The sequence below is a fragment of the Passer domesticus genome, unplaced genomic scaffold (assembly GCF_036417665.1).
Source record: "Passer domesticus isolate bPasDom1 unplaced genomic scaffold, bPasDom1.hap1 HAP1_SCAFFOLD_44, whole genome shotgun sequence".
NCBI lineage: Eukaryota > Metazoa > Chordata > Aves > Passeriformes > Passeridae > Passer > Passer domesticus.
Genome location: NW_026990160.1, coordinates 1,131,634 through 1,143,498, shown reverse-complemented (window position 1 = coordinate 1,143,498; position 11,865 = coordinate 1,131,634). Strand labels below are relative to the sequence as shown.

General features: G+C 53.3%; 2 long non-coding RNA genes across 2 annotated transcripts; both read right to left on the bottom strand.

The window, feature by feature from the left end:
• Positions 1 to 6,926: 6,926 nt before the first annotated feature.
• On the bottom strand, positions 6,927 to 8,558 carry LOC135292753 (uncharacterized). The gene is made up of 3 exons (XR_010354919.1): positions 8,458 to 8,558; positions 7,900 to 8,013; positions 6,927 to 7,271 (listed from the first exon to the last, which is right to left on the bottom strand). It is a non-coding gene; the product is annotated as an uncharacterized LOC135292753 (long non-coding RNA).
• A 1,644-nt stretch (positions 8,559 to 10,202) lies between these two features.
• LOC135292715 (uncharacterized) lies at positions 10,203 to 10,892 on the bottom strand. Its single transcript, XR_010354893.1, has 3 exons — positions 10,818 to 10,892; positions 10,629 to 10,730; positions 10,203 to 10,488 (listed from the first exon to the last, which is right to left on the bottom strand). It is a non-coding gene; the product is annotated as an uncharacterized LOC135292715 (long non-coding RNA).
• Positions 10,893 to 11,865: the final 973 nt, after the last annotated feature.

The window sequence follows — 11,865 nt, the reverse complement described above, 5'->3', positions numbered from 1 at the left end:
TTTCAGGAGACGCTCTCCAGGACAAAGGAGACAGAGTCCAGAGTCCCTGTTCCAGGGCGCCAACTGCCGGGGTCAGGATTTTGACCCGCTGGAACCCGGCTAGATGTTTCTCTTCACCAGATAGAAGGAGGGCAGCTCGAGTCCTGGATAATTTCAACTGATTTATTGCAGGGTCCAAAAAGGATAGGAATACATGGAGGGTAGGCTGAGGGACAGACGGTGGACCGGAGAGACAGCAGGTTCGGGTAACCACCAGCAGAGGGACACCAGGGCGAGTGCGAGATCTCTGGGGAAAGTTACACTTTTTGTGCACAGCTACATGGAGAGGGATGGGAGGGGAAAAGTTTTCACAGGAGTAAATAGTGAAAGATACAAAGTGCACAGAATGAGTGGGGTGGGAAATGGAGTAACTTTGGTACTTTCCTGCAACCCTTTCCCATGCTTCCAAACCAAGGGTGGAGAAGGGCACCTTAACTAATATCATTTCTCTGCCTGGTTTTACTGTCTCCTGCAAAGGGACCTGCAGTATTTGTCCTCTGGTTCGGGATGCTATTGGGATGCCTGGAGGGGTTGGAGCTGGTGTCCTCTCCAAAGGAGGAGGAGTAGGAGTAGGAGTAGGAGTAGTAGTGGAAGAGGTTGACTAGGTGGTGGAGGTGGTGGAGGTGGTGGAGGTGGTGTAGATGGAGCCCCTCCCAAGTCTCTACCCCTTCCCCTCTGCCCTCCCAAGTGAGGGCTAAATAGGTCAGCTAGATCTTGTTCTTGTTCCTCTAGTGCTGTGCGATAAACTTTATCTGTCCTGCTGCATCTCTGTCTTATGCTACAGGCCGAGCAGCCCCATTTCAGTTCTCCCATTTTGCTTCTGTTTTCTCTTTCAAGAGCCAAAACGAGGGGGTCAGAGGGGGCTCTGAGGCCACAGTCCCTTTGCCAATCAGGGTTATTTTGGAGGGAGAAAAGCATATCACAATAAGAAACCTCCTCCCATTTCCCTTCCCTCCATAGAAACAACATTAGCTGTAACAGGGTATTCTATTCCAATGTACCTGTAGGAGGCCACCTTGCCCCATCCTCCAGGTGATAGAATGGCCACCAATGGGAGCAATATATAATTAGGCTTTTTAAAAATTTGGTCTGCCCCCTTTGCCTGCTATTTCTCTCCAATGTGCTAAGACACACCCGAATGGGCTGGCTTTAGGTACTTCCTAACTCTGCCTTGTTCCCATGATGTCTTTTTAGAGCAAGCTTTAGCTTACTCAGTTCCGAATGTCCAGATGTGAGTCTCAAATCAAAATTCCTTTTTTTCCCCTTCTTCAGAGTTATTTTTAAAAAGTAATAATTAATCAAATAATCAATGTATAAAAATATTAATAACCAATTTAACAATCAAGAATACTTTAATTAATTAAGTGTTATTAACATTAAATACAAATTACTTTCATAATTAATATATAACAATCCACCATTAACTTTTACTTGTTTGTTGTTTGCTCAGTCCCACACAAAGTTACAAACTCCTATGGGTACAATCCAAACCACTGGGGAGAAAAGAAAAGAAAAAAATTCCTCAATCCTTCCTTTTGATGCGGCTGTGCCACTCCTTTATCCTTTCCCAACCCTCTTCAAAGATGTCTTCCCATGTCTCAGGGTCTAGGTGACTTTTTCCACAGATTAAATTCACTATTTCACACCTTGCATGTACCTCTTGGTTATGGTATCTTGGGAGTTCAGGGGTACATGCACGGCATGCAGGTCTCTGTCTATATGAAACACAATACCACCTCCTCTGACACTTTCTGCACTGAAGGAGAACCCAAGCTGTGTGCCAGTCTGGCTCCCAGTGAAAAGCTGTCAGTCTGCACTCAAGACAGGGAATCACCCCTTCAAGCCCCCAGGTCAAGGCGTTTCTAAGCACTCTTTCAGCTGCGGGGTGTTCCCAGTCAAAGGCTCGATAGCAACGTGTTGAACTGTGGTATATCCCTCCCAAGAACACTCTGTCTCTCCCTCCATCCTCCCATTCTATGACTACCCAGCCCCTGATGGATGAAGAGACTGACTCGGTTCAAGCTGAAACCACCTGTGTAGAGCATGTCTCGGAGGCCGGGCTCTCCCAGCCCAGGCTTGAAGTTAGGCAGCAACCATGGGCAAATCACCTCTCGCTTGTGTTATGAATAAATTGTTATCTATTTTTTTTCAGATTGCAGAGTTAAAACAAGTTGGACCAGTTGCTGTTAAGTTAGCTTCATTGTTAAGAGTTCTTCTTCAATTATCTGTTAATGGTTACCGTTTAACCCTTGTCCCCCTGAGGCTTGCCACGGAGGGATGCCGGGACCCTGCAAGTACCAGGAGAATGGGAGTGGCATCAGAGCGAGTATGCAGATGACAAATGCATTGCACCAAATTTTGCAGTGTTCCAGGGAAACCCCTAAAAACAACGAGCCAACATAGAACTATGGGTACGTAGGTCATGTCTAAGGATGGGAGCATAGTCCAATGCCTGCTTGGATCCTTTTTGCTTCTCACCCTCACCTGAAAGAATCTTGACTAGAGAGAGGAACCAAGGTGATGGACCAAAAAGGTGGAATCTCCTAATCTCTCAAGAGGATGGAATCCCCAGCTCTGCCTGCAGACCAGCGGACAAAGCTGCATCACCCTCCTCCTCTGTGCCACTCCTGGGAGCAGCAGCGGCGTGGGCACAACCTGTCGATTGCTCTCCACCTGAGCTCATCCTTTTAAATAAAGGCATTAAAGAGGAGAAAGATCTCCTGCCCATTTATTTCAGCTTGTACCAAAAAAAAAAAAAAAAAAAAGCAGCAGCAAAACCCTTAATGCAAAGGCTCTCCTAGTAACAGCTGTCAAGACTGAAGGGCAGTGTTATCGCACAGCAAACACTTAACTCTTAGTCCAGGTGGGCTTGCTGGCTGCCTGCAGGTGGTTCCTGCCCCTTACCAACCAGCGGTGCTTGCTTGCAAATGCCAGTTTGTACCGTGCTCTTGCTAGCTGTGCTATCAGCTAGCGGTGTTCAAAGCAACCCTACAAACCGCGGCTTATGCCCCGAGTGCCCGCTGCGCTGAGAGCAATTTGGCAAGCCCCGGCTCATGCCCCTGCACCGCGCTGGCCCCGCTCGTTAGAGCCGCCCTGCACCACGCATGTGCTGCCGGCCAGGGGCTGCCTGCGCTGGGCATGCGCTGCTCGCTCTCCCAGGCGCTGTCGGCTGGCCGCCGCTGCCCCGGCTTTGCGCCGCCTCTGCCCGCCGCGCCGACCTGCGCCACGCTCACGGCGACCCGGCGCCCTTGAAATGTTCTTTGAAAAACCACAGTTACCAGAGAAACTAAACCAAGACTTCATTCCCGCAGCATGTTTCACCGTTCACTCACACCCACACACACACACAAGCACGCACGTCCGGACGTGATAACCATACACAATCACAGTTCAAACCAACGCTCCGCCAGCTGCTCTGTCAGCTGGGGACGCCCGCCACCGGCTTCTCCCCGGCAGATGATTGCTTGCAAACTGCTTGTGCAAAACTGCACACAAAGACGTCTCTTATGCGACTTATCGGTAGCCAACCCTATAAAAAATAAAGGAATACATACCACTTCTGTCCACAGTCTCAATGCGCTGTGGTCTGCTCCCCACAGTGTACAGCCAAGGCACAGAGTCTCTCCCGGGGAAGAGTCTCGTGGCACACCTGAGAGGGTCTCTGCCCAGCCGGAACAGCAGGTGAGCAGAGTTAGTCCCATCTGGGTCGCCAAATGAAGCGATATGCGGAATAAATGGACTCCACAATTTGATGTAGTTATGAAGTGGGTATGCGTGTCAGGGCCTGGCACAAGCGAGATGGCTCTCGTGAAAACTTGTGCCCCGAGCCCTGGTCCGAGCCACATCTTTGTTCACAAACATGTTCCATATGCAATGCATTACACAATCTCTTCATGCATATTCAACCCCTGGCCCCACCTGTCCTCCCCTCACATGGCGATTAGATCCACGCCCTTCTGGGCACGCATTGTTTCCTGTGGTGGTCACACTGGGGTCTTTGGTGGTCTCTGAGGCCGAAGGCTGTGGTCTTGCTCATGACTGAACTTTTGAACTTTTCTCCTTTGTGCATGCACTGTGGTCCCTTGGTGCTTATCTGAGTACGTCTGTTGGTTTGGATCAGCTTGGAGACAGAGGAGCTCCTTAGTCTATGGTTCCTGCATTCCCTGGTCTTCTCCTGGTGTTATGAGTAAAACATTCATCTGTAGCTATGATATTTTATTAAATAAATATCATATTTTTCCCCTCCTGAGGAGCTGAGGGCCTCAGGAAAGAAATGTAAACAATAACTCTCTCCTGCTGTGGAATGCAACAGGTGCATCTTCCATTGGTCCATGTGGATTGTTTTCACTTGATGACCAATCACAGCCAACTGTGTTGAGCCTGTGAGCAGTCACAAGATTTTTGTTATGCATTCCATTCTATTCTTCTTCTTTGTAGCCTTCTGGTCATTTTTTCCTCTCTGTTCTTTTAGTATAGTTTTAATGTAGTATTTTAATAGAATATATAATAAATCAGCCTTCTGAAATGGAGTCAAGCCTCGTGTCTCCACACCTGGTGTGTTCACCCCCACAAATTATCCATTTTTTTTTTACGGCTGCAAAGTTAAACAGGTTGGGCCAGTTGTTGAGAGTTGAAGTGTTGACTATTTCTTGTTGATAGCTTCATGTTGCAATCACCTCTTATTACTAGTTTTTCTTCAATTACCTGTTAATGGTTAGAAATCAAGCGTAATTGTCCCCCTGCTGCTTCACCAGAGCCTGCAGGTAGCAGGGTGGGGGGGGTGACGTCAGAGCTAGTATGCAGATGAGAATGCATTTCACCAAAGTTTGCAATTTTACAGGAAAAAAAAACCTGAAAAAACAAGCCAACATGGAATTAAGAAACCTAAGTAATGTCTAAAGGTGAGGAACTTAATCCAGTATCTGCTAAGATCCTTTTTACTCCTCACCCTAACCTGAAAGGATGTCAGCTAGAAAGAGGACCTGGAATGTTAGACCAAAAAAGTGGAATTCCCACTACTCCCTCGAGGATGGAAGGCCCAGCTCTGCCTGCATACCAGCGGACACAGCTGCATCATCCTCCTCCTTCGTGCCACTCCTGGGAGCAGCGGGGGTGCGGGCGACCTGTCGTTTCTCCCCAACCTGAGCTGAATATTTTAATAAAGGCATTATAAAGGAGAAAGATCTCCTGCCCTATTTATTACGCTGGTATTGTCCTTCATAGCAAGAAGCTTCAGATATCTGCATTTTCCTATGCCCTTTGTACCATGGCAGACGTTTCTTAAGTAAAAGGTTAAAATTCAACACATAATTCTACAATTTAAAATTTAAATGCTTAGTCCATATATTGCTAACTTAATTGAACCCCCCAAAACCTCCATTTCAACAGCAACCCCTGCCTGGCTTCTGCCTGCCCACACTGTGGGCATCCACGGCTCCTCCTGGGCATGGAGCTCAGTCAGTGCTGGTGCTGGGTGGGCTTTGCTGCTGCTGCCACCTGGACACTGGGGTGACCGCTTGTCCTAGGCTGCAGTGTAAAGATGTATTCTAATGCCATCCTCAAGAGCTGCTGAAACCAGGAGGGGCATTGTTTCTTCCTTATCTCCTGTTAATGGGCCCATCAATGTCTTGCCACATGAGTCAGAGATAACTCCCTCCCAGAGCCATTTCTGTTTCATGGCTAATCAAGGACCCACAGCATGAGGCAGAATGATATCAGCCAACTGTGAGATGCTCTGCCCATGGGGGAGGAGCTAAGCATCCCCAGCTGGATATAATCTGGGTTTTGGGACACAACAAGCAGTCTTTCCACTGGATTCCCAGAGGAACATCTGCCCTTACCCACTGCTTTTCCAGAGGATGAGAGCTACCAGATGGTTTCTACAGGATCACCACTTCCAAAAGTCCATTTCATCTGGACTGCTACCACCACCCTAACTAGCAGGGTGTCAGGCTGTATTCTGACCCTGTCAGTGGTTTTTCTTTTGTATTATTGCATGTATTTTGGTTTTTTTTCCCTTTTCCTAATAAATTGTATTTCTGATTTGGAGTCTCTCACTGGTTTTGCTTTCAAACCACAACACAGATCCGTCTCTTTATTTGAACAAAGGAATTGGCCATTGCCTACCCTGCAAGCGGGGGGGGGGGGGGGGAGGGCGGGGTGGGGTGTCACCTTCAGTGTTTCTTAGAGGGCAAGGCCAGAGGGCTCAGGGGCAGAGGAAGGGATGTGTTGGTCTCAGGAAGGGCTGGAAGGTGCTGGGTTGGTCCTGGGGTCTCTAGAGGAACTCGGGTTGGCTGGGATGGGACAGACGGAGAGAAAAAAAGGGATGAAGGCAGCTTGGGGAGGCCCATGGGGAGAGCAGATGGCAGTGGGATCTATGGGGCAATAAGAGGCTTCCTCGTAGACGGTTGTTCTGGGGTCCTCTTCACAGAACACTTGAGAGGGCTGTCCAGGCCGTTCCTGCTGCTGGAGGAGCTGCTCACGCTGTCTGGGTGTGAGGTGCAGCCACCGTCTTCCAACTCGTGTCCCGAGGTGCTCCTGTGCAGAGAGGAGGTGGCCGAGGCCCCAGCTGCCAGTGGCACACAGGGACCCTCGTGCACAGCAGGGCCCAGAGCTGGCAAGGCTCCCCAGCACGGCTGGAGCTGCTGGCACAGCTGGGCCCCACTGGACAGCTGCCCCTCAAGGCCCCGGCCAGCAGGGCACGGCTCTGGGCAGGGTCCCTGGCCAGGAGTGGGCCCCAGAGCGCCTCTGCCTTTCAAGGGCAATCTCGGCCCTGCTCTTTCTCCGCCCCACCTCCCTTGCCTCTGCCCTGTGCCCTTGGGGCTGCTCTTGGCCAGGCAGCCTCAGTGGGAGCCAGCTCTGGGTGCAGCCCCAGCGGGGCCCCCAGGACAAGGCCCAGCAATTGAGAGGCCAATGGAAGCACTGGGCAGCAGCCGAACCCTCAGCAGAGTTGTTTGGACAATCATGGACTGGCCACAACTCCACTGCAGCCTCAATGGGAATGTTCCCCGTCCAAATTAGACTTCCAAAACATGTTGTTTGAGGGGGAGAGCAACAAAACACTCACTGTTTTCTCTTCCAGGAATACCCGATTCCAAAGCAGTACAACATGAACACAAGCCCCAAACAAAGCACACTTGCCAGTAACAGTAGCCAGCAGCCTGTTCCCTGACAGAAACCCCTTCTGAGGCCATCCTGGGCATTGGGAACAGGTCTTGTGGTGCCGGCTGCATCTGTGGGAGAGATGGGGAGTGTGAGCCCGTGCTGTGCTGCACTGCTGAGATGGCAGCACGGTGGATACGGGCAGGACGTTCTCTGTTTCCCCCAGAGCTGGGGCCTGCAGGCACCTTGCCAGCCCTTGGCACAGGCTGTGCCAGCCAACAAAGCCCAGCAGGCCGGGAGGAGAGCCCGGGGGCAGCGCAGCTGCTTGGGCAGTGGCTGCTGCCAGGGACACGGGCCAAAGCCATCCCTGAGCAGCCACTGCCAGCCCTGGCCCTCCCTGCCCCGTGACAGCTCCCCCAGCCCCAGGGGACAGGCTCAGGCCCTGTCAGGACCCAGCGCAGCCCCTGCCCAGTTGGGAGCCAGGGCTGGCTCTGGCCCTGGGCTGGCGGCAGGGCTCCCGCTCGGGGCTGCTCCTGTGCCTTGGGCCTCTGGGCACTCAGGGCCAGCTCCGCAGCAGCTGCAGCGCCAGGGACGTTGCTGCACCAGTCCCGTTTCCCCGGGGCTCTGAACCAGCTCCAGAGGCCTGGAAGCCAAGGCGCCTCCAGCTTTGGCTGCTGCCGGGCCGGGCAAGGGCAGGCCCTGGGGGAAGAGCTGCTGCCACACAGCCCTGGCCAGGGCTGAGCCCGGCACAGCAATTACCTGCTGTGCCTGTGCCCGTGTCTGTCATTGCCTTCCTTCCTGCAGCAGGGGCTGCCAATGAGCCACTGCTTCTCCCTGGCTGTTCCTCCTTCTGAACAGCCTTTTGGTCCATCACTTGAAAAAGGAAAAAAGGGACAACAGGAACAAATGGAAATATTCCCCACTGGGGAGGTGGCACCTTCAGGAGGCAATGCTTGTCTAAGTCACAGGTAAAGATCAGGAAAAAGTCCAGGTAATTGGGGCTGGGCCAGTGCACTCCCTTGTGCAAACAGCTGCACCTCCTGATCTTCTCAGAGACGGGGAAATGGCAGGGGATCTCAGGCCCATGGTACAGTTGGGGCACCCTATCAGCTGATGCCAAATTCCATCCTGCAGAGGCTGGGGAGGAATTGCAGCCAGGCCAGGCTGGGAAACAGCCGTGCAGGGCGTGAAAGTAGCAGCGGGGCAGCGAGGCTGCCATGGATCCCTTCCTGCTGTGCCGGGCACGGCGTGTCCTGATGTGCAGCCAAAGCCCCCGGCTGCTGAGACCCAAGGGAAGCACGAGGGAAATGCACCCACCTTGTCCTCCGGGTGCTTCCTTCTGTGTTTCTCTCAGGAATTCATCTGCCTCATGAGACTTTTTGGCTGCAGTATCTTGGGTCTTTCCTTTTGGAGGACCAAAGAGAAAGTGGTTCCATTTCCCAGGAATGGATCCCACAAGGGGAGGGCTCAGCCTGTGTGGTCAGCAGGGACACACTACTCACCCCTGCCATGGGAGCTGGGTTGGGGCCAAGCATCCAGCCCTGGAGCTGAAGAAGTCCTCCCTGCAGACACACCTGTAACTCAACAGCCACAGAAGCTTCTGCCATCTCTGCTGATCTGCACGGGCACCACTGAGCCGCAGGAGCGGTGAGGGGATTGTGCAGGGCGAGGGCACACACATGCATGGTTCTGTGCTGGCACCTGCAGCAATGCCTCCGTGGCCAAGTTTGGGCTCTGAGCTGGCAGCTCTCCCAGGGGAAAGGCCTTGACCTACCCTCAGCATCTCCCAGAGCCTCCGTCCTGGATGTGGGAGGTTCACCAGCAGGTTCAGCTGCAAAGAAAGGCAGGACAGAAGAGCTCCTGTGGCACTGCAGGAGATCCTCAGGCTGCCCACAAGGGTCAGCCCCGGGGCACAGCCCTGGGCCCGGCCCCTTCCCTCTCTGCTCTTCTCTGTGTCTCCATAGAGCACATGGTAGGACACACTGGCATTGCACACGGGAAGAAGATTGAAAGCTAAATGCTCCTTCCTCCCACTGACAGCAATCCTGTGGGATCCCTCAGGGCTCCAGAAGGGAGCAGGGCAAGATTCTCAGAATCCCTCAGCCCTTCCATAATGTTAAGGGAAATGGCTTATGAGTGAGCTCTTGTCTCATTGACACTGATTATTCTGTCAAGAAAGCCACATGGAGGAATAGACTCCAGCATCCTCCAGGAATTTCAAGCCATTTTCCGGCAAGGCTTCAAAAAAATCAAAGTCATGATTCCAGTCTAGAAGGGAGCAGATATCAGAACGATATCAGTGGCATTCTAGGATCCCCTTCTGCCACAGGGAACTGGCCACTGCCAGGGGGTCGGCTAAGGCCATGGGAGCCAGATGGGAATGGACATGGCCAAAGCTGCACAGGGGCCTGGGGAGCTCTGGGCTGGCTCCAGATCACTCTCCACACTCTTTCCCTGCCCTCAGCAACATCCCTGCTAGGGGTGGCTGGAGCACCACAGGGCCCCGGGGCTCTCTCCTTCACATACAAAAGAAATCCTCCCTAAAGCCCTGGGGAAAACGGCAGGAGGCATTGCCAGAGCTATCCCTCCCTCCCTCTGTCCCTCCTGCCCTCCTTCTGTGGGGACAGCTCCCCCAGATCCCAAGGGCAAACAGCCAGGCCCTCTCAGGACACACTGGAGCCTTGCTCTCCCCCTCTGTCCTTTCCCCACCGTGGGCACCCCGTGCAGTCACTGCCAGGTTTCAGGACATGTCTCCCATGGAGGGACCCCAGCAGGACTGCTCAGTACCCAAGTGCCCTGAGCCTGCTCGGGATAATTCCCCTGGGCTGTGCCGCTCTAGTCCAGGCTGTGCCCGCACTGCCAAGCAGCAGAGAGGGCAGCTCAAGCCTCAGCAGGGCTCAGGCGCAGAGGCACAGCAATTACCTCCTGTGCCTGTGCCTTGTACAGCCTCCCTTCCTGCAGCAGAGGCTGGCACGGAACCACTGCTTCCTCTGGGAAGTGCTTCCATGTGCACAGGCTCTCCTTTCATTTCTGGAGAATGGAAAAGAGACAGCTGGATCAGATGGAAACATTCCTCACTGGGAATGGGGTAGGGGACAATTTCAGGAGGCATCACTTGTGAAAGGAATGGATAAGGATCAGAAAACACCCAGGATTTTGGGACAACCCAAGGCTGCTTCCTTCATCAAACAGCTCCAACATCTGATCTGCCTGGACACCAGGAAATTGCAGAGGATCTGAGGGTGGGCATGGAGTATGGTGCAATTAGGGCTGCCTATCAGCTGATGCCAAATTCCTTCCTGCAGAGGCTGGGCAGAAGCTGCAGCCAGGCCAGGCTGGGAAACAGCCCTGCAGGGTGTGAAAGCAGCAGCGGGGCAGCGAGGCTGCCATGGATCCCTTCCCGCTGTGCCGGGCACAGCGTGTCCAGATGTGCACCCAAAGCCCATGGCTGCTGAGTCCCAGGGACAGCACAAGGGAAATGCACCCACCTTGCTTTCTCTGCAGACGTTCCTTCAGCATTTGCCACATGATTTCTAACGGGTCCTGGAATTTCTTGCCTGCCATGTCTTTGGTCTCTCCTATCGTAGGACCTTAAGAGAAAGTAGTTCTATTTCCCAGGAATGGATCTCACAAAAGCAGGGCTCAGCCTGAGGGGACAGCAGGGACACACTACTCACTCCTGTGATGGGAGCTGGGCTTTTGTGCATCATCCAAGGTAGGAGTTGGTGAAGTCGTCCCTGCAGACACATCTGGAACACAACAGCCACAGAAGCTTCTGTCACCTGGTCCTGACCAGTCAGTCAAACATTACGCCTTGGTGGAACAGTGAGAACATACCTGCAGAATGCCCAGAGGGTTTCACAACTTCATAGCGCCAGGCTAATGGAGAATCCTTCCCAGCATCCCAGTCTGGAAGAAAACCAAGATGAGAACTGTTTCCATTGTGTGCCAGGGCTGGCTCTGGCCCTGGGCTGGCAGCAGGGCTCCTGCTCGGGGCTGCTCCTGTGCCTTGGGCCTCTGGGCACTCAGGGCCAACTCCGCAGCAGCTGCAGCGCGAGGGACGTTGCTGCACCAGTCCCGTTTCCCAGGGCTCTGAACGAGCTCCTGAGGCCTGGAAGCCCAGGCACCTCCAGCTTTGGCTGCTGCCGGGCCGGGCAAGGGCAGGCCCTGGGGGAAGAGCTGCTGCCACACAGCCCCGGCCAGGGCTGAGCCCAGCACAGCAATTACCTGCTGTGCCTGTGCCCGTGTCTGGCATTGCCTTCTTTCCTGCAGCAGAGGCTGGCACTGAAGATGGAGTGCTTCCTTCAAGAAATGCCACCTTCCACTGAAGCACTATGTCCATCTCTTGACAAAGGAAGGGAAACAGCTGCATCAGATGGGGCTGTTCCCAGTTGGGTGGTGGTATCAGAGGTAATATTTGTGAAATTTATGGAGCAGGAAAATGGGCAGGTTACAGTGGCATGATGTGAGCACTTCCACCTCCAAACAGCCACCCTTTCCTAATCTGTAGGGCTGGATATAGTGGGGGATCTCAGGGTGTGTTACAGTTTGGGCTGCCTGTCAGCTGATGCCAAATGCCTTCCTGCAGAGGCTGGGGAGGAAGTGCAGCCAGGCCAGGCTGGGAAACAGCCCTGCAGGGTGTGAAAGCAGCAGCGGGGCAGCGAGGCTGCCATGGATCCCTTCCCGCTGTGCCGGGCACGGCGAGTCCAGATGTGCAGCCAAAGC